This window comes from Pan paniscus, chromosome 12 (genome assembly GCF_029289425.2).
Source record: "Pan paniscus chromosome 12, NHGRI_mPanPan1-v2.0_pri, whole genome shotgun sequence".
Taxonomy (NCBI): Eukaryota; Metazoa; Chordata; class Mammalia; order Primates; family Hominidae; genus Pan; species Pan paniscus.
The window spans coordinates 47,520,482-47,540,933 of record NC_073261.2 but is presented as its reverse complement, the minus strand read 5'-3'; positions in this window follow the sequence as shown (position 1 = coordinate 47,540,933).

Here is a 20,452-nt window from a genome sequence, read left to right as displayed (position 1 = left end):
GAGGCAGTAGCAATTTTTAAATAGAATACAAAAAACACTAATCATAAATAGAAAGATTAATAGATTATATTAAAATTAAAATTTTTATCCATCAAAAACATCATTAGGAGAGTGAAAGGACAAGTCACAGAGAAGAAAAAGATGTTTTTAACATATATAATTGACAAATGCTTGTACCTTTCTTGGCAACTGCAGAGTCTAATCAACATTAAGGATATTAACATTGTTGGAAAAGATCAAAATAATCAGACACAAAAATGAATGTGTCATCCAGGAGTCACTGGGAAAGAAAGATGACATAAAAGAAAAAGGAAAGAGCTATGAGGACTCCTTTCAACAACTGTGAGCTCTCAGCTAAAATGCATTGAGGTAGTTGTTCTTCAGGTATTCTTAATCCTGATGATATTAAAAGAAAAAAGCATTTATATACATCTTGTGAAGGCAATGTTTTAACCACATTTCAGATGAGGAAACTGAATTTCAGAACCGTATTTAGGAATCAGATTTTCTGATTTCTGAATACAAAATGAGTTTTTCTTCATTACACATTGTAGAAGGTACCTTCTAGCTTTAGCCCTTTGTGTTTTCTGGTAAGTATAATAATATAATTAGGAGAGAAAACCTGAACTCCTATTCACTTTGGGAATGCTGGTTATTGCTGCGGGTCATGTGGTGCACTACTTTGCATGAGATACTGACTTGCAGAATCTGTGAAGAGGGAAGGACAAAATTACCCAATCTCCTCACATCTATGTCTTACAACTGGGTCACAGGTGAAATGTTATTTCAGTGAGTAAAAAATCTTGAAGCACAAAAACCAGATCTGCCTCATGCTGATTTCTGCTGTGTAGTGACATTCTTCTGGTTTCAACATAAAGAATTATTGTTAGAAAGTGGAAATAAGAAACCCTTCCTGGCGGGGCGCAGTGGCTCATGGCTATAATCCCAGCACTTCGGGAGGCCAAGGTGGGCGGATCACCTGAGGTCAGGAATTCAAGACCAGCCTGGCCAACATGTCGAAACCCTGTCTCTACCAAAAATACAAAAAGTAGCCGGGCATGGAGGTGCGTGCCTGTAATCCCAGCTGCTCCAGAGGCTGAGACAGGAGATGGAGGTTGCAGTGAGCTGAGATCGTGCCACTGCACTCCAACGTGGCGGACGGAGTGAGACTCTGTCTCTAAAAAAAGAAAGAAAGAAAAAGAAAAAATAAAAGAAACCCTTCCTATAGAAAAATGTCTGTTTTTTTTTTTTTTTTTCTGTACTTAGCAATATACTTTCACCTAGTATTTAAAATTCACTGTGGTTATTGTGGTCAGTTCTCAGCTGCATTCTGATTGAGATTTTTGTGTTTGTTTGTTTTCCTTAGAAAATAAATATCAGGATCACTTGAGGCCAAGTTTGAGACCAGCCCTAGGGAACATAGTGAGAGCCTATCTCTACAAAACATTTAAAAACGTTAGCTGAGTGTGGTGGCATACACCTGTAGTCCCAGCTACTTGGGAGGCTGATGTGAAAGGATCATTTGAGCCGAGGAGATCTGGGTTGCAGCGAGCTATGATTGTGACACTGCACTGCAGCCTGGCAAAAAATTGAGAAGGAAGGAAGGAAAGAAGTAAGGAGGGAGGGAGGGAGGGAGGCGAGGGAAGGGAGAAAGGGAGGGAGGGAACACCTCCCCTTTTTTCATTCTCATCCCTGGACCCCCATGAGCATTTCCATCCCTTCCTCATGTTATTTTTCATGTTGACACTTCCACATTACATTGATATCACTTAAGAACTTTCCATAAATATATGCATTTTATGAAGAATAAAAATGTTAAAAATATGCACAGAGTGTTAATGATGGAATTGGGGAGGGTATGGGGAAATCCTAGTGTGTAATTGTGCATGCAACAGTAAACACCACAATGAGAATCTACCATCATAACTCAAGAAGCTTCTAGCACTTTCATTTATCCCTAACCCCTAGAGCTAGATCCTCTATGTCCTCAGACAGGTCTTTGATTTATTATTGAACTTAATACACTGGTGACAATCCAAGACAAATTCTAAGAACTAGCATAAAAAATAATCATCAATGAATGTTGAAAACTAGCATTTTATGTTTACAAAGTGAGAGTGAAAACGTTGGTGCAGAACTCTTTGTAGAGCGCACCTCAGATTTTTTTTTCAAGATATCAATACTTTTTGGATAAATATTGTGATTTATATATTTCCTGTTACATAATATTTTCATATTGGCTCATTTTCTCACTTTATCCTGATTTCAGTTCAAAGGTTATCTTAACCAAAAGCCCTTTCTTGACCAACAGGCCTTTCTTGACTACTGTGATATGCTGGCTTCCCAACAGATACACCTGCATCCTAATCCCTAGAAACTGTGAATGTGACCTTATTTACAAAAAGAATCTTTGCAGATGTAATTAAGTATTTTAAGATGAGATCATCCAGGATTACCACTCAGCCCTAAATCCATTGACCAAGTGTCCTTATATGGGACAGAAGAGGAGAAAAAGGATAAAACAGAAGGAAGTAAACAAAGCTCTCTGATCACAGAGACAGAGATTGGTGATATGCAACCACCAGCCAAGGGACACATGGAACCACCAGAAGCCAGAAGAGCCAAGGAAAAATTTTCCTCTGGAACATTTAAAGGGAGCATAGCCCTCTGATGCTTTGATTTAGGATTTCTGACCTCTAGAACGATGAAAGAATAAATTTGTGTGTTGGTTGGTTTAAGCCACCAAGTTTATGGTTATTTTTTACAGCAGCTCTAGAAAACTAATACGACTGCCTTATCTAAAATAACACATTCTGTTTTCTCACCTGCTTTATTTTTCTTCATAGTACCTGTCGCTACCTAATACTATTATTATTATTTTGTTTGTTAAGTGGTTTGTCTTCCCTTACTAGTTGTAATTGGACTGCGGGGTTGTTTACTTTATTCACTTTCGTATTCCTAGTGCTTCAACAGTATCTAATTCATAGTAGTAATTCAATCATTTATTTATTTATTTTTTGAGATGGAGTCTTGCCTTGTCACCCACGCTGGAGTGTAGTGGTGCGATCTCGGCTCACTGCAACCTCCATCTCCGGGGTTCAAGAGATTCTCCTGCCTCAGCCTTCCAAGTAGCTAGGATTACAGGCGCTTGCTACCACGCCTGGCTAATTTTTTGTATCTTTAGTAGAGACAGGGTTTCACCATGTTGGACAGGCTGGTCTCTAACTCCTGACCTCATGATCCACCCGTCTTAGCCTCCCAAAGTGCTGGAATTACAAGCGTGAGCCACCATGCCCGGCCCTCAATCATTTAAATGTAGGAAGAATAAAGGAAGGGAGGAAAGAAAAAGGAAGAAAGAGGGAAGAAAAGAAGGGAGAAAAAAAGGAGAGAAAAGTAGGGAAGGAGGAAGATAAGAAAGTAAGCAAAGAAGGGAAGGAGGGAGGGAGGGAAGGGAAGGCACATAAGACATTTTTATATAATCTTTACAAATCTACGTTAGGAGACCCGTAAGAAGCAAGTAGCCTAACTATTGACGGTAGCCCACTGAACCCTCAAAGCAAAGCTGTCTGGGAAGGGGCTGCTCAGTGTTACTGTTACAATTCCTGCAGCAAAGGAGAGGCTCTGGCTGATAATTCTTGGGCACGATCAGCAAGATCACACCCGGCTGCGGTGGACATTACTGTTAGGTTGTTTTCCTTCCTGATTTCAAATCAGTGAAATTCTGACTTCAAGCTGTTAGGTTGAGGTCAGTGAAATCCTGACTTCAACTGTTAGGTTGTTTTCCTTCCTGATTTCAAGCCAGGACAGTGTAATAACACCTGCTCACTCAGTGTCTCTTTATTATCTTTGTCATCTCCACAGCCACAGTGACAGCATCACTACTCAGGAACAGGTCTCCAGTGGTCTCCTCAGTTTAACAGGGCCAGGTGCAAATAATTCGTACCAATTACCCTGATTTGGTTGTTACACCATGTATATATGTATCAAAATATGACATGTATGCCCAAAATTTGTACAACTAATATATAACAATTTTTAAATTTTTCATTTTTAAAAATAAAAATAATTCATACCAGTGACACCATTTCTCACACTAAACTCCTTTTCTCTGAAGAATGAGGAAGGATAAAGAGCATGGTAGTTCTGATGGGAATGTGGAGTGGCCAGATTTAGCAAACACCCCCCAACCTTCAACCTCCCTGACTCCAAATTCTATACTCCAGCCTGTGTCATAGCTCATTTACAGTCTGTATGCTTTTAAGTGACTTGAGACCAAAGTAATGTTTTCTTTTCCAAATCTAAAGGGTTTATTCATAAATGAAGAAGCTGTGGTTGAAAATTGGTAATTATTTAAAACATACAGGTTACAAAACCTGTATGCACTCCCTAATAGGCTTGATAACTTATTTTAATTGGTGAACTTCAACATTTAATCTTTTATAAGCTAAAAAGTTTTGTATGTTTATTATACACTATGTAAGCTTGCTGATTTTCTTTCCATTTGCTTAACTTTTGTCAATTAGCACTCATTTACGACTAACTTTACAACATATGTTATACTCAAAGTTAAGAAATTCATTTTTCAAATTATTTAATAATTTAAAATATTTTCTAATTGAGATTTGCATATGCCTAGTGGTTCTGATTTTCTCTAAAATCATTATATTTTCATGTGGAGAGGAACTATGTTGGAAATTTAATTTGTATTGCATATTGACTATTGAATAACATGCTTATCAAATGCTTACTGACTAATATTTTTGAAAACAAGAGAAGTGATTTTGTCACTTTTTTCCTTTCTTGTTGTATATAAAAAAGAATAAGATCTGTTAAAACTATTCAAAACTTGTCATTTGCTCAAAGCACCCATGTACACATAGTCTACAGGTGAAATGGATGCCAATAGAATATAAGTTAGGATATATAGTCTGTGTAAGTCTAATATATACTTCCTCCGGATACACATTGCATGTTGGTTCTGCCAGAATACTGTCTAATTCATAATCCTACACAAATATACACCCACAAAACACAACTGCATTATGTTTGGCTTGAACATTTTCCAATGTTTTGCGGTGTGTGTGTGTGTTTCTAAATTTTCCTAAACTCTTTATTGATGAACTATGCTACAGTCTCATTTCCCCCATCTCACATAATATATGCAAGAGAAGTGCCAAATCATGGCACCTGGAGTTTTATTGATTGCCTGTATTCACAATTGGCTCAATCAACCGGATGTTGAGGGTGAAAAATGACGAAAGGAGTGATAAACAATCAAACAGCCAGAAACCATCATTAGCCTAATCTCTTCCTTTTGACTAAAGATCTTACTTTAGTTAACGAGGATACAGATTAATGATACACAAACAGCTCATCCTTTGTCATTTTTTCAACTAAGCTTGAAGGGAAAAAAGCCAACCTAACTGTAAACACTTTTGGAAATACAGAAGTATTTGGCCAATTATTCTAAGCATCTTTTAAAAACCTCAGTTGTCTGGAGCCCAGATGAAATAGGAGCAGGAACAAAATTACATATCACAGAGCATACTAAGCCACCTTAGTTTTAATGAGGACCTGAAATATATGGGCATCTCTGATCAACATGAGCTGTGATGTAAGAAACAGAAAACTGATATCTGCTTTGATATTAGACTTCCTAGTCTGTTATGCGTTCTCTAGGGATCTCAAAGTCTATAAAGCAGCAATACTTCGCATTTTTGTATGGTTATGAACTTGCTTAAAAGCCCCACTATGAAAACCCTGCTAGTAAACTATTTATTGTCCTAATCCACCAAATTTCTCTCCTGGTCAGTAACTTTTTTTAAAATTAAAATTTTTTTAGTAGTTGTAGCACTTGCTTCTACTTTACTTTTTAAAATAATATTAAAAACCTTCATTTTATTCTGGTCATAGTAAAGCTGTTCTGAAAAATTTTTCTTTATGCAAATGAGAAGGGAACACACACACACCTGCAAACACAGGCATACATGCATGTGCATGCCTACACACATGCACAGAGTCTCTCTGCAGAAACCCTAATGTAACAAGGGAAAAAGCTAAAGAAAAAACCACATTTTCTTTGGTCTGCCAATGTCTTCTTATCTCTACTAAATGAAGTGAGATGAGAACCCAAAGATCTTCCCAACCTGGTTTCATTTACTGGAACCCAACCAATAGCACCTTTTCTATGCATCCCGCCCTACAGGTACTAAATATATGTTCCATTTTTGCCCTTTTTGTCTTTCCTTGTTTACCAAGAGGCTGCTTCTACAGAACACATCACCCTGCCCTGTTTTCTAGATGGCAACAGCCAATGAGAGGTAGCAACACCAATTTGGAAGGCATGAAGTGAGAAAGATTAGGGTATTTATTCTGCGTACCACCACCTCACCCAGAACTACAGTTTTGGCAGTGCTATGTTTCTCTTGTTCTTCTACCCACAGTCTCAAGTGCCCTGACAGCTCTTTTCCAATGGCTACAGTGTTTGTGAGTTCTAGTAATGTTGTTCTCCTTTTAGCTCTTCAGGCCCTTGGGCTTCCACTGTTGCTAGTACCTGGCTACTTTGCTATTCAAGTTTGTTTCCCAAATCCAACCCATGCTTCTGTAAGTAGTCACTCCACTAAGCTCTTATTAGTAAATTCTTTGAATGTAGCCTGTTTCTTAGTAGGAATTGGACCACAGATTGCTTTTAGAAGTGTGCTGCCTCTGTCCTCTCACAACACTTTGTCCATTTCTCTTATGACACTTTTTACAGCCTACTTCAATAATTTTTCTACACATTTTTCCACCCAGTTAGGCCCTGATTTCCTTGATGGCTGAGATTTTGCTTTAAACATCAATGTGCCATTAGGAACTTACAAAATGCCTGATAAATAAATGTGTGTGAATGGATGGATAAATGCACATAGTTGCAACTGCATTCCTTGTCAGCTAAAAATTTAAGTGATGTCAAAAGCCTCCTTTATCTGAGACCGTTGCTTCATTTAAAATAACAGGCTCATCATTGTGTTATATAAGTGGTGTTAAGTCTGGAGGAAGGCAACTTGATTCTTGCATCTGCTAACATTAAAACAGAAATCCTTGCCCCAGATATCCAGGCCAATGCCCAGGAAGGGCTCACAAAAGAAAGCGATTAATGCCAGCATGTAATGATACTCCACATGCTGAGAGCTGGGTTTATCCAGAGCTATGTTCCAGTAAACTCCAAATTAATTAACATTTATCTTCTGCTTGTCATCTTCATGGTAAAGGAATTTAGAGGACATCTTCTGTATCATTCATGGCTTCCTGAGGATCAGAGGACTTCTTTACACTGAAATGAGGGATGTAGCCAAAGATTTGGAAGGCAGCATGGTAAGTTCTGCTATCGGGCATTTCAACAGATAGATGCATACGAGGTCAGGTCCATTCAAGTGCCACCAAGTGAGACAATTTGTTCAAAAGATGCTCAGTTTACCCCAAGGTTCCACAACTCACAGCAGATGTTGTGAAAATCCTGCAACTCCTGACAAATCTCACATGCTAACAGTGATGTGCTAATGTACTTAATTGAGCACTGCTTCTTCTGTCCAGGCAGTAGAAGCTGTAGGACTGTGGTCTCTTTGAGCAGCCATGGCAAAGGACAGACAAGAGATATTTTCACAGAAGCAAGGCCTCCTTCTTTTTATTCAGTCCATTCTCCTTATTGAAATTCCCCTTCCATAGCCAGTCAGAATGGATAGCAACCTAACTGAGGAGTGTCAGGCTTATCCTGGATTGATCATCAGCAATATTAAAACAGGAGTTGATTTAACCATGTAATTTACATTGTTGATTAGCCACACATCACCGTTGTCCTCTAATTAATTGTTCAAAGAAACTTTTGTTGTTGTTAATAGAGTAGCCACCTCTGTCGTATGGAGCTGGGTACCACAAGCTCACCTTTACCCTGAGGGATTAACTTTCTTGGTCTAAAGCTGCAGTTCTGGGGACAATTTTGCCCTGGAGGACATTTGATAACGCTAACAGACATTTTGGGTTGTCACATAGTGAAGGAGACTTGGCGTTCAGTAGATAGCATCCAAGGATGGTGCTAAACCTCCTACCATGTATGAGAAAGCTCTGCATAAAGGAATTATCTGGCCACAAAAGTAAATACCACCAAGATTTGGCAACTCTAATCTAAGGATAGTGCCATCTTTCTTATCAGACATTAGTTCAGAAACGAGCACATGACAGATTCTGGCCATTGACTTAAAAGAAGACATTGGATGTCATTTTCAGAAACAGTTCTTCCTCACTCTTTTTTTTTTCCGAGACAGAGTCTCGCTCTGTCGCCCAGGCTGGAGTGCAGTGGCATGATCTCGGCTCACTGCAACCTTCGCCTCCCGGGTTCATGCCATTCTCCTGCCTCAGCCTCCCAAGTTCTTCTTCACTCTTAAACAACAACCATAAGAAGCAGACAACAGAGTGGAGTGACACCAAAGACCTGAGTCCTTTAAGATGTGCTTCAGTTCATGATCCACCCAATTGTAAAACCTGCCTGATCTCTCAGCATCGGCTTATGTGAACTAACACTCTGTTTTGTGTTTGGGTTTCAGTTATTTGCATCTGCAAACACCTAACTGACACACGTGTGATGGGTCGATAAGGTTTAAGTTGGCTCTGGGAAGATGAGTGAACACTGAGAAGCATGAATAGCTGAGAAGACCAGAGAAAGACATTAAGAAAGAAAGATATAAAAATTCCAATGTTCTTTGGGTTAGCTAGGAGAATAAGGCAATGTTATAAGGGAAGGGAGAAGCTGGAGGAGAAAAATGGAAAAGAATGGGCACCAATTATTCATTCTGGCAATGAGGGTCTCTAGAAAAAGCCCATTTTATTGATAAAGGGGGTAAGAAGTGGCTCCAGCACAACCTCAATATGAAATATATTTTGTAATTATTCAAAAAAGAGACTGCCTATTTCTGGGCTCCAACTTCAATTAGGTTTGTAGGGTAAATTCCCAAAGAATCCTCAGAACAAGCAGCATAAATACTATAGGAGCCCTGACCTATGACCCGGCTTCAGGCCCCTCACCATGAGTTCTTCTCTTCTTTCTGTCTAAAGCTGGGGCCTGCTTCCCACTGACACTTTTCCTCCCAGCTTATTTCCAAAAGATGCTATTTCCTGTTGTCTCAATCACTTCCAAGATTGTTGCATTAGAGCCGTGGGCTTACGTGTCCTTGCCCAAATGCTTCAATCAAGTTTAGCTCAGGAAATTCTATCAATATTAGACATTATCACTATTTCAATGCTAGATGTTTCTTAAAAATGTGGGATTACTTTAGTCAATATGTTTTTTGTAGTAAGCAGATGTATCTAAGGGTGGATTTATTTTCTTATCTCCTATAGTGATATAATATTAAGCATGAATCTGATTTTTAAAACCGTGCACTAAGTTTCACAGCCCTGGAAAATAACACCAACTTTCCTCCTCTACGTACTAGATCTCTGCCATAGGACAATTGGAAACAGAGGAGTATGACTATATGACCATGTGGATGAAACAAATAAATATATAATACAACCTGAAAATGGCAGCACTAAAAGTGTTGGAACAGTAATTCACTCATGTGTTTTAAAGACAGTGTTATTAGTTATTAATAGTTACTATAAGAAGCAGCAAATTCTATTGTGAGAAGAGCACTACCCTGAGAAGGATCATCACAGGTCCTGGTCCAAGTTTTTCACTAATTGGAAAACAAATTTGGGGAGGTCAGGCAAGTTCCTGGGCCTTAAGTTACTTGAGCTTAAGGGTTTGGAGTGGTTATTCTCAATGGCTATATTAGTAATACTGTAATGTCTCCATTAAATTTGCAGTCATATCAATTGGGTGTGTAAATGTGTGTAATAAATATATTATAATTGTATATATATTCATATAGACATATAATATTTCTTACTTCTGAAATAAGAAATTTGGAGAAATGTACCACTAAGAAGGAGGAAACTGGCTTCTGAAAAAACAAGGTAAGAAATATGCATATATATGTATACATGTCTATGTGTGTGTATGTGTGTGTGTATAATATATATATATATATATACATTTATAACAGAATTTGGGGGACAATGCCTTTTCTCCACATGTGAATATTCCCCTTTTCAGTAGACAAATGCAATCTGTGTTCTTGGTGCCTTTAATCTATCCCATTACTCTTTTTATCCCAGAGAAATGTGGTGATTTCTCTGATTGGACTATTTGGTACAGTTAAATGGAAATGGCTGGGTTGGCTTTTTCCTCTTCCTCTTAGGAGTAAGCTGCCTATGGAAGATTATTTTCTAATCTGCTTTTCCATATATCGGCTCTGCTGCTTCTATGAAGGGTGCTTCTATAGTCCAATGTTGTTTGTGCTTGGGTCATTAATTCTACTTAATTTTGACATTCAGTTAGAAGATGCAATTGATGCTGTTACTAAGTGATTTTTCTCAAAATTAACCTTTATCAGTAGTAATAATAAATGAGGAACTTCTCAGAGAGAAGGATGCAAAGCTCTTCCCTTGATGTCTCCTATTTACTTCTATAATGAAGTAAGAAACACCTCTCAAAATGCAAGGTATACAGTCTGAGTATACATTCCTAATATCAATAAAAATGCTTAGAATATAAACTGACAGTTGATTCCAAAGGCTTGATTATTGTAAAAACTGTGGCTAGAAAACTGGTAGTGTGAAAAATCTTATCATCTTTTTAATCCTCTGTAGCAATGGAAAAGTGGGCACATAGAAATTTGGGATTAAAGTAGTCACAATTTGGATGTTCCAGAGAGGTTAAATTAGTATCAGAAGAATAAATGTATATTTTTTATTTTTTTAAACATTTTATTTTATTAATTAATTAATTTATATTTACATTCTATTTGTTTATTTTTTAGAGACAGGGTCTTGCTCAATTGCCCAGGCCAGAGGATAGTGTCACAATCCTAGCTAACTATAACCTGGAACTCCTGAGCTCAAGAGATCTTTCTGCCTCACCTTCCCCACTAGCTAGCACTACAGACATGCCCCACCATACCCTGCTAATTTTTATATTTATACTTTTATTTTTGGTAGAGGTGGGTTCTTGCTATATTGCTCAGGCTGGTTTCCAACTCCTGGCCTCAAGTGATCCTCCTACCTCAGCCTCCCAAACTGCTGGGATTATAGATGTGAACTACTACCATGCCCAGTCAGAAAAAGACATTTCAAGCTGAACCTGCAAAACCAGGACTTAAATTAAAATAGCGTACCTAAGTGAGACATGTTAAGAATCAGTTAGGAGTGAAAGCTGAAATAGAATAGGGGCTGTCTATTATTTAAGGCAGTTTCTCATTAGAAGAGTGGACATTAAAGAAAATATATTTTCTCAGAGACACCAGCAGCTATAATTTGTCCAAATGGTTGCTCTCTATTGTTACTCGTTAATAGAACTCTTATCGCTCCCAGACCCGGGGTTAATCTAACCAGTCATGGGGGATACATTCCCTTCTCCAGGAACTTTTTCCCCTAATCTCCATTATAGTTAGTTAAGAGTGACCATGTGACCCAGTTTGGACCAATGAGAAAAAAAGAGGGGTTTTTTCTAAATACCTCCTTTTTTTCTGCTTGAGATATTGATGTGAGAACACATTGCATGGAACTACAGCATACACCCTGGACAGCATGGTGGCATGCACAAGTACAAAAGCCTGAAAGCAGTAGTACAAAAAGATGTTAATGAACAGTCTGACTCTGGGTCTTTGGTTATACAGTGGAACTACCTATTTTAAAACTTCTAAAGTAAGCAAGAGAGATTGTTCTTTTTCATGGTTTGTTACCTGGACCTGATTGTATTCAACTTAATGCAGAATACTTTGGAAATCACATCAGAGAAATTCACTAAAACCCAAACCATTAGTCTAAGATGAATGCAGCAACAGAGATTTAAGGATACATGGACAGAAAGAGGGGAACCACAGACACAGGGCCTACCTGAGGGAGGAGGCTGGAAGGAGAGAGAGGTTTAAAAAAGAACCCCCAAAACTGTATGCTTACAGTTGTTAAACTATGCTTAGTAGCTGGGTGACAAAATAATCTGTACACCAAACCTCTGAGTCACTAGTTTACCTGTATAACAAACCTGCACATGTACCCCTCATCTAAACAAAAAGTTAAAATATTCAAAAAAAGAGATATAGGGTGAAGTCAGCTATGCCCAAACTACAGGGAGAGGAACCGGAAGTGTTTCCTCCATAAAACATTAGGACAGGAGGGACTGGAGCTCATCAAACAAAATAGGTAAGTTCCTTCACACCTGTGAAAGAGAGCAGAGAGAATGCTGTGCCAAAGACTCAAAATATGTGAATTGAGGAAAACACACATATTAATCTTCCCAAAATTAATATTTAATGAGGAAAAACAAGATATCTATACTAAATTTTCTTAAACCTTGCTCCATAACTTTAAAATTCACTTGGGAAGAATAAACATACTCTCTAAAATAATCAAGCAAAATTTTTTAAGACTAATAATTTGGCTTTGCTTTACAGATGTTAAAATAATGTATGAATTAACAACAATGAAAACATTGCAGTGCTGACATAGGAATAGACAGACATATAAAAGAGAATGAAAAGTATTCAGATGGAACCAAAGAAACCGAACAAAGTTTATAATTTAGTGAATAACATTAGACAATGTTAATTTTTTAAATTTTGTCAAATGAACTATGGTTGAATTAGATGTTAACACTAACAGAAACTGGATAAGGGATATAATAAGAACTCTCCATGCTACTTTTGTAACTTTTCTATGCATCTAAAATAACTCCAAAATAGAAAGTTTCTCTTAAGATTTTATGGTATGATAAAAATTATACTTCATGTCAGTTAGATCCCAACTCATAATTTACTACAGATTATAAACTTTTTAATAAAAATGAAACAAAAAATGTTCCAGTAGTAAATACGGGTTAATGCCATAAAGGAAACATAAATAGAATTTCTGTAAACCTTAAAATACATGTATGCTTTTTAAGAAAATACTATAAAAAGAAAGACAAAGTATAAACTGTGAAACGTGATTTCAGTATATATGAGAATAATTAATGATAACTTTAGCAGACAAATTCTTCTCCCAAATTAAAGAAACGATGAAATCCACAAGGGGAAAAAAAGACTAAGAATATAAACAGTAAATGTTCTAGAGAAAAAATGTAAGTAGCTAATTTTGCATACAAAAATATGCCAGTTTCCAACATATCAGAGAAATGAATGTAGTTAAAAATTTTTTTAACTATAATATTAGCATGATTTAAAAGTATAATACTAGTTAATGTTTGGAAAAGGTTTGGAGGAAAGACACTCTCATATACCAGTAGAAAGAATCTAAATTAGAATAGTGCCGCAATAAACATACGTGTGCATGTGTCTTTATAGCAGCATGATTTATAGTCCTTTGGGTATATACCCAGTAATGGGATGGCTGGGTCAAATGGTATTTCTAGTTCTAGATCCCTGAGGAATCGCCACACTGACTTCCACAATGGTTGAAATAGTTTACAGTCCCACCAACAGTGTAAAATTGTTCCTATTTCTCCACCTCCTCTCCAGCACCTGTTGTTTCCTGACTTTTTAATGATTGCCATTCTAACTGGTGTGAGATGGTACCAACCCAAATGTCCATCAATGATAGACTGGATTAAGAAAATGTGGCACATATACACCATGGAATACTATGCAGCCATAAAAAATGATGAGTTCATGTCCTTTGTAGGGACATGGATGAAATTGGAAATCATCATTCTCAGTAAACTATCGCAAGGACAAAAAACCAAACACCGCATGTTCTCACTCATAGATGGGAATTGAACAATGAGAACACATGGACACAGGAAGGGGAACATCACACTCTGGGGACTGTTGTGGGGTGGGGGGAGGCGGGAGGGATAGCATTAGGAGATATATACCTAATGCTAAATGACGAGTTAATGGGTGCAGCACACCAGCATGGCACATGTATACATATGTAACTAACCTGCACATTGTGCACATGTACCCTAAAACTTAAAGTATAATAATAATAAAAAAGAATCTAAATTAGAATATAATATGGCACAAAATATCCTAAATAGTACATTTAATTCACTTCTATGAATCAATTTCATTTTTGGAAAAGCTCTCATCAAAAGGAAATAATTTAAAAAGTAGGTAAAGACATATATATATATATATGTGTGCATGTGTGTGTGTAAACACACACATAAATGCATACATATATACACAAACATACATATATGTATATATACACACAAACATATATCTGTATAGTTTGATAAGAGTAATGAAGGTAATTGGTTTTATCACATGTTTACTCTGACAAATAATTATAAACAATATAAATGACTCAGAATTAAAGGTGGTTTTTAAAAATTTTGCTGTATCTATGAAACACCATAAATAATGATAATAAAGTAATAAATAACATCTATATGGTAGGTACTATTATTAACTTCATTACATAATTGAGGAAACTGAAGCTTAAAGACAGTAAGTTGCCCAGTGACCGAAAACTTGTAAATGACGGAGCTGGACTAGAACTCAGATGGTCTTTTAGATAGTCAGCTATAGAACCATGCAGTTCTAAAGTGACTCAGTTGAAAATAAGATACCAAGGGCTTACATTTTCTTTCATTTCTTTCATTTTTTTCCCTAAGAGTTCATGGAACGGAAAAGTTCCATGTAACAAGAAAGCAGAGATGAGAATAAGTGTATTTTGAGGGGTACAGCTTTGATCAGATTACAAAGACCCATGAGCCCCAAAAGGTTAAGAGCCACTGGTCTAAATGGGTAACCTCATTGTTTACCAGGCTGATCTCAATGGACCACCAGCTGATACCCTTGTCTCTGGCCCTTCTCCTTTTCTATTCACCCCACTGTTGCCATCTGAAGCAAATATCCTCAAATAGTCCCAGATTCCCCTCGGGCTCTCCAGGACCACATCAGAACGGTTATTTCTCCGTGGCCAGGGCTAACTGTTGTCACACAAAATATACGATGACAAAGAAAGAAAATCTTCTCTTTGAATTTGGGAAGGAACTTAGTTGCAGTTTCGTTCTCATTTGCCATCAAGAAGTCTCATTTAGATGTTTTGTTTATACTAAAAATATTTCAAACTGACTCAGAGAGTATGAAATTTTAAAAATAAAAATCACACTATCACATATAAAGTCCATTCTCCTACAACGCATCATAAAACCTAATGCCTTTTCTGGGTTTAATACACGATGAAAGGGTACCAAATCAGAGGTTCACAAAGGTAAAGGTCTTGCTGTAGAATGTAAATATGACAAACATGACCCAGTACAAGTAATTGATTCAAACATTCTCATTTCTATAAAAGCGGAGCTTTTGTGTACTTTCTTTAGGTTAAAACCACACTCCCTCATTTAGCTGGCATTAAACTTAAAATGAACTATAAAATAAACTATGTTCGATTCCATGAAAGCTTATTGATTAACAGGGAAATTAAATATGTTAGATATGTTAGGTGGCTTGGGGAGAGAGTTAGGAAGAGAGGGCGATGCTATTGCAACAATTATGCAAATGTATTTTTATAAAATAATATTGTTAAGGTCATTTTGTTAAGACCCTGAATATTGTTAATTCAAAATACGTATTACATTTTAATCAAACTACCTACTTCCCACTCTGTCCTGAGAAATTTACATTCTGACTACATTTTGAGGGCAGTTAGGATCCAACTAAGCTCTCAAATATAATAACTATCAGGAAATTGTCCTGAATTACTCATGTTAATTATGCTGAACCAAACATTGTAGATAGGAAAATGTACTTCCCACTGAAATATGTTTGCCTTAGAGAGATTTATAAATTGATCACAGTCTCCTTTTTTTATGATAAGACCTAAGGGCCCTAGGATGGTCAGGAACGCATGTAATTAATGGAATTCCAACCAACATCATGCTTTTTCAGCACAATCAGCATCATCTAAATCAATTCCGCATTTTCCCCTCAGTTTCATAAATAATCATAACTAAATCCCCAGTCCAAAGCAATTATCAATCATTGTAGTGCATATCTATTTAAATTATATAGGAAAAAAGATGCTCCTGAGTTGCATTTTATATTTGTACCTACTTCTTATTCCATATAATAAAGTTATAGCACATTAAACATATATTATTCACTCTTTTTAAATTTGCTCATTCACAAATTTATCTATTTATTCGTTTGTTCAGGAAGCAGTTATTGAGCAACTACTTTGTGTCAGATACTGTGCTGACTTTTCTCCTTACTTCTGATTACCCTTTGTGGCTTGCTTTTTGTTGTCCTTTGCTTAAGGATTCCAGAGACTGAGAATTGTGCTAATGATTATCCTTATTTAATAAGTCACTATCATTATTTTATCAGTGTTTCTCATTTATCCTGCACCTGCAGGTCCATTTCTAACATCACCAGTTTTCTTACAGACCCATACTCTGTATTGAATACTCATACTTTAGTAATTGGGATTGTGCTATATGTCTCCTTTTGTTGCCTACTTTTCATATTTATAATGTTTAACAAGATTTATTTAAAGTTACTTCAGGAAAAACTCTGTCATATTCAAGGACAGGCACATTCTTCTTTTCATTTGGTGGACAAGACGGATTTCAACTTTGCTAGAACAAACAAATCCTTAATGAACACTCTTGTGAATATCTCCATGTGTCAGTGTATGAGTTTCTTAAGGTTACACATGTAGGATAGATTTGACAGCACTGGACTTCATTGTCTAGGAAATGCCACATTCCTTATAAATTGAACACACTCATTAACATCCCACTAGCATAACAAGAGAACTTCCATTTCTCTACTACCTCTCAATAGTTGACAATACATTTTTTTCCCAATCTGAGTTTGAAGTGGTATTTCAGGGTTGATATAATTTTGATTTCTCTGATTTATCAATAAGGTAGACATCTCTTTAATTGATTTTAGCTCTCCTGGTATTTCCTTTATGGTGAATTAATTACCGACATTGATTACAATTTCAATCCTATCAGATCTTTTGTATTTTTATTGGTGATTTCCTTAAGTTTATTTTCCACAATGCAAATATCTACACAGTCCATCATCCAACTTGTTTAATTCTTTTCAGAGAATTAAAGACTAGGGAGAGAATCCCCTGGAATGTGGAGATGAGGCAGACACACTGATCCGTTTCTCAGACTTCCTGGTTTTAACCCCACTTTTATCATCATTTCCAAAGGTGTCTGGTCCTTCCAAATTATGACACTTTGGGAGGTCTATTCCACCCATAGATATTCTATTGCTTGATAGCTTTCCATACTTCAAGTTTAGGATTTAATTTTGCCATGTCTGCTAAGTCATTACCAATATGCATTTGTTTTTGTTTTCTAGCTTCTGAACATTTCATTGTTGAGTTGTCTTCTCTCTCTTTGCACTTCAGAATGATGTCTTTTTAAAAATCCTTTGTCATAGTGAATATCAGAGGGGAGAGGAGTAAATGTATGTTTGCAATCTGCCATCTCTAACTAGAACTCCCATTCTGTTATAGCAGTTTTAAATGATGTGTGTCCTCTGCCTGAAAGTTTTCTGATTTATTACCTATTAAGAGGTTTACTTCTTCCATGGTATTATACAGAAAGTAGCTCTATAACAAAAGCTTTCATTTAAAAATATAAGGAGCCATGTTCTAATCTTTGCCCCACCAAGTTCTAACTTTTCACTGTGTAGCAGAGACTTTTCTAAGGATGTCAATGAATGCAAATAAGGTGATAAAGAAAATTCTTTTACATAACTCTATAATAAAAAAATATGCCCAAATAACAAAAATGCAAACAAAATAGGATACTGCACACACCCTGAGAAATTCGGTAAGTTATTCACTTCCGTCCATATCACGGGGATATGTACAATGAAAATAGGTTTAGTTATATAATTGCAAGACCCTTTATTGTATCAGGTACATGGTAGACTAAAAAATATTTTTTGTTTATTGAACATATTAGTATAAAAACATATGCAGAAATTAAAACATGTAAAAATTATATGCAATTATTTAAAGAAGAGCCAGCTCGATCTACTTTGTCCCAATTGAGTCTGAACTTTTATAATATTAGTGAGCCTGACAAAACCTCTCACTTTTCTTTACAGGAAGTTCCAAAACTCAAAAAAAAAAATCTCTCCCCAAAACAATTTTAACGTTCAAAAACAGAAGTGTCCTGATTCTCAGGTTCCCTGATGTTCCCTCTTTACATTCTCTCATCCCAAGGACTTAGATTCAAATAAGTGTTACCCTAAATAATTTAAATATTAGGAGCCGACACTCCTTCAAGACATTTCAAAGAGATAGTAAAGAAATAAGTCTGGCAGACTAACACACATCCAGTTCCAAAAGCCCAACTGTTTTCCCCTTCTTGCTAATCTATCAACATTTGATCAAATAAGAACGATACTTCAGCAGGGAAAATGTCAGCTAATTCATGTCCCATTTTGCTCTACAGATTCCCAACAACTCACTAGAATCCCATTATGACCATATCCTTGAGATTGTCTGACATAAAAGCAAATTACTACCACTGTAGGAAGGAACCTGAACATAAGTACTGCCAGATTTATAGTTCTGCTGCAAACCCTGTCATTTTGATTTAGTTGGAATTTCTGTCACTAAAACAGATTGATATTTTGAGAAATCTTAACCCAATGAACACAAGGAATACCAATTAAAATGTCAAATTCTTATTTCTAATCTCAAAACGTATAGTTTCCACATGTTATCCGATGAATGTTTTAGACAAATCAGTTCACTTATATTTCCACCTCCAAAGTGTAATTATTTTCTTTGATATTCTGAGAATTTAGGCCACTAAAATTGACCTAAGGTCCCAGAGGAGTTCTTTATAATTATTTAGTGCACAATATTTAGACAAATTTGTGCAACTGATCCCTCTGTGAAAACAAATTTAAAAACGGGTTTAGTATTTTTAAAAAAAGAAAGAAAACTCCAATATTTGAGTTCAAAATAAGGCTAAAGGGGCAGGGGCATTACTGAGATATTTGGATATGGAGGATGTGATCTCTCGTATTTGAGGATGTGTAAGTATTTTTCTCTACTGAGGCTCCCATTGCCAATCTCTACCTCCAAAATGAAAAACGGCTAATTTGATAAAAATCCTCTGAGCTGGTAAGCCAGACAAGAAAGTTGAGATCTTTCTCAGGTGGCAGATGCATTATAAAGGTGACCTTTTAGAGGAAGTCACTGAATTTATTACTTAGATTTGGGAAGTAGCCATGATGAGAAGATTTTACTTAGGATTATTAGTCCTATGTAGATGAGAAAGTGTCATGGAATACCAGGCCTAGGAATTCTGTTCTAATCTTTGCCCCACCAAGTTCTAACATTTCACTATGTAGCAGAGACTCTTCTAAGAATGATAACAGAAACAAATAACAAGATTAAGAAAATTCTCTTACATAACTATATAATGATAATATATGTATAAATAATGAGTTAGGATAGATGGACTCTCTTGGGACCCTCAAAATCACACTATGGCAGGTGCTGTCTACTTCTCTTCATCATAGAGCCAGTTCTGATGCCCAACACCACAGGCTAAAGCAACTCAGTATAACACGGGGGCTCTACTACGAGGCCCCATTCTTATTGATCCATCCCTGAAGGTGATGAACAGAGGTGGGCCCACCAGGTATAAAGATGGTTTTCTAAACAAAACCTGATTACTGGAGAGCAAGTTGAAGGCCAGATAACTTCAGGTTCATTGGTTACTATTCATCATTATTATTATTCACGTGGAAAATGGTGGCATGATTCTACACAACTGAGCAGAAGACCAGAATAATATTCTCAAAGGACCAGCCTGAAGCCTGGGGCGGGAGGTCTAAAGTAAGAGAATAATGAGTTGCCAGGAAGCCAGACTTTACCCATTTTTCATCACAGAGGGGAAGAGCTTCTACAAGAGCATGCCAGTACCCTTAAGTACCAGCTTTTTTTCTCTTACATTGAAACCAAAAGATTAGACAAAATAATTGTCTGAGTACATTATTAATGAATAAATTCACTTATTTCATTGCCATAACAAACATGTATTAAACTAACACAAGTCTTCAAGCACTGAGCTGGATACTAGGCATACAAACAAGACTAAAATAATGTCCTGTCCTGAAATATCACCATTTTGTTAGGGATATTGATACATTATATAAAGCAATACTTTTCCTTATAATGTATAAAAATTAAAACATAATATTAATAGAAATTTTGAGTTTATTGATATAACAAATATATATAAATATAAAAATTAGGGGAAATCCCCAAATGAATAATAGGAAATCAAAGATTACAAGATGTTTAATGCATCTGGTGGTGCTAGCTGGATTATATATTAATCCCACATGGAACACATTAAGGCAATGCTACCTGCAAATCT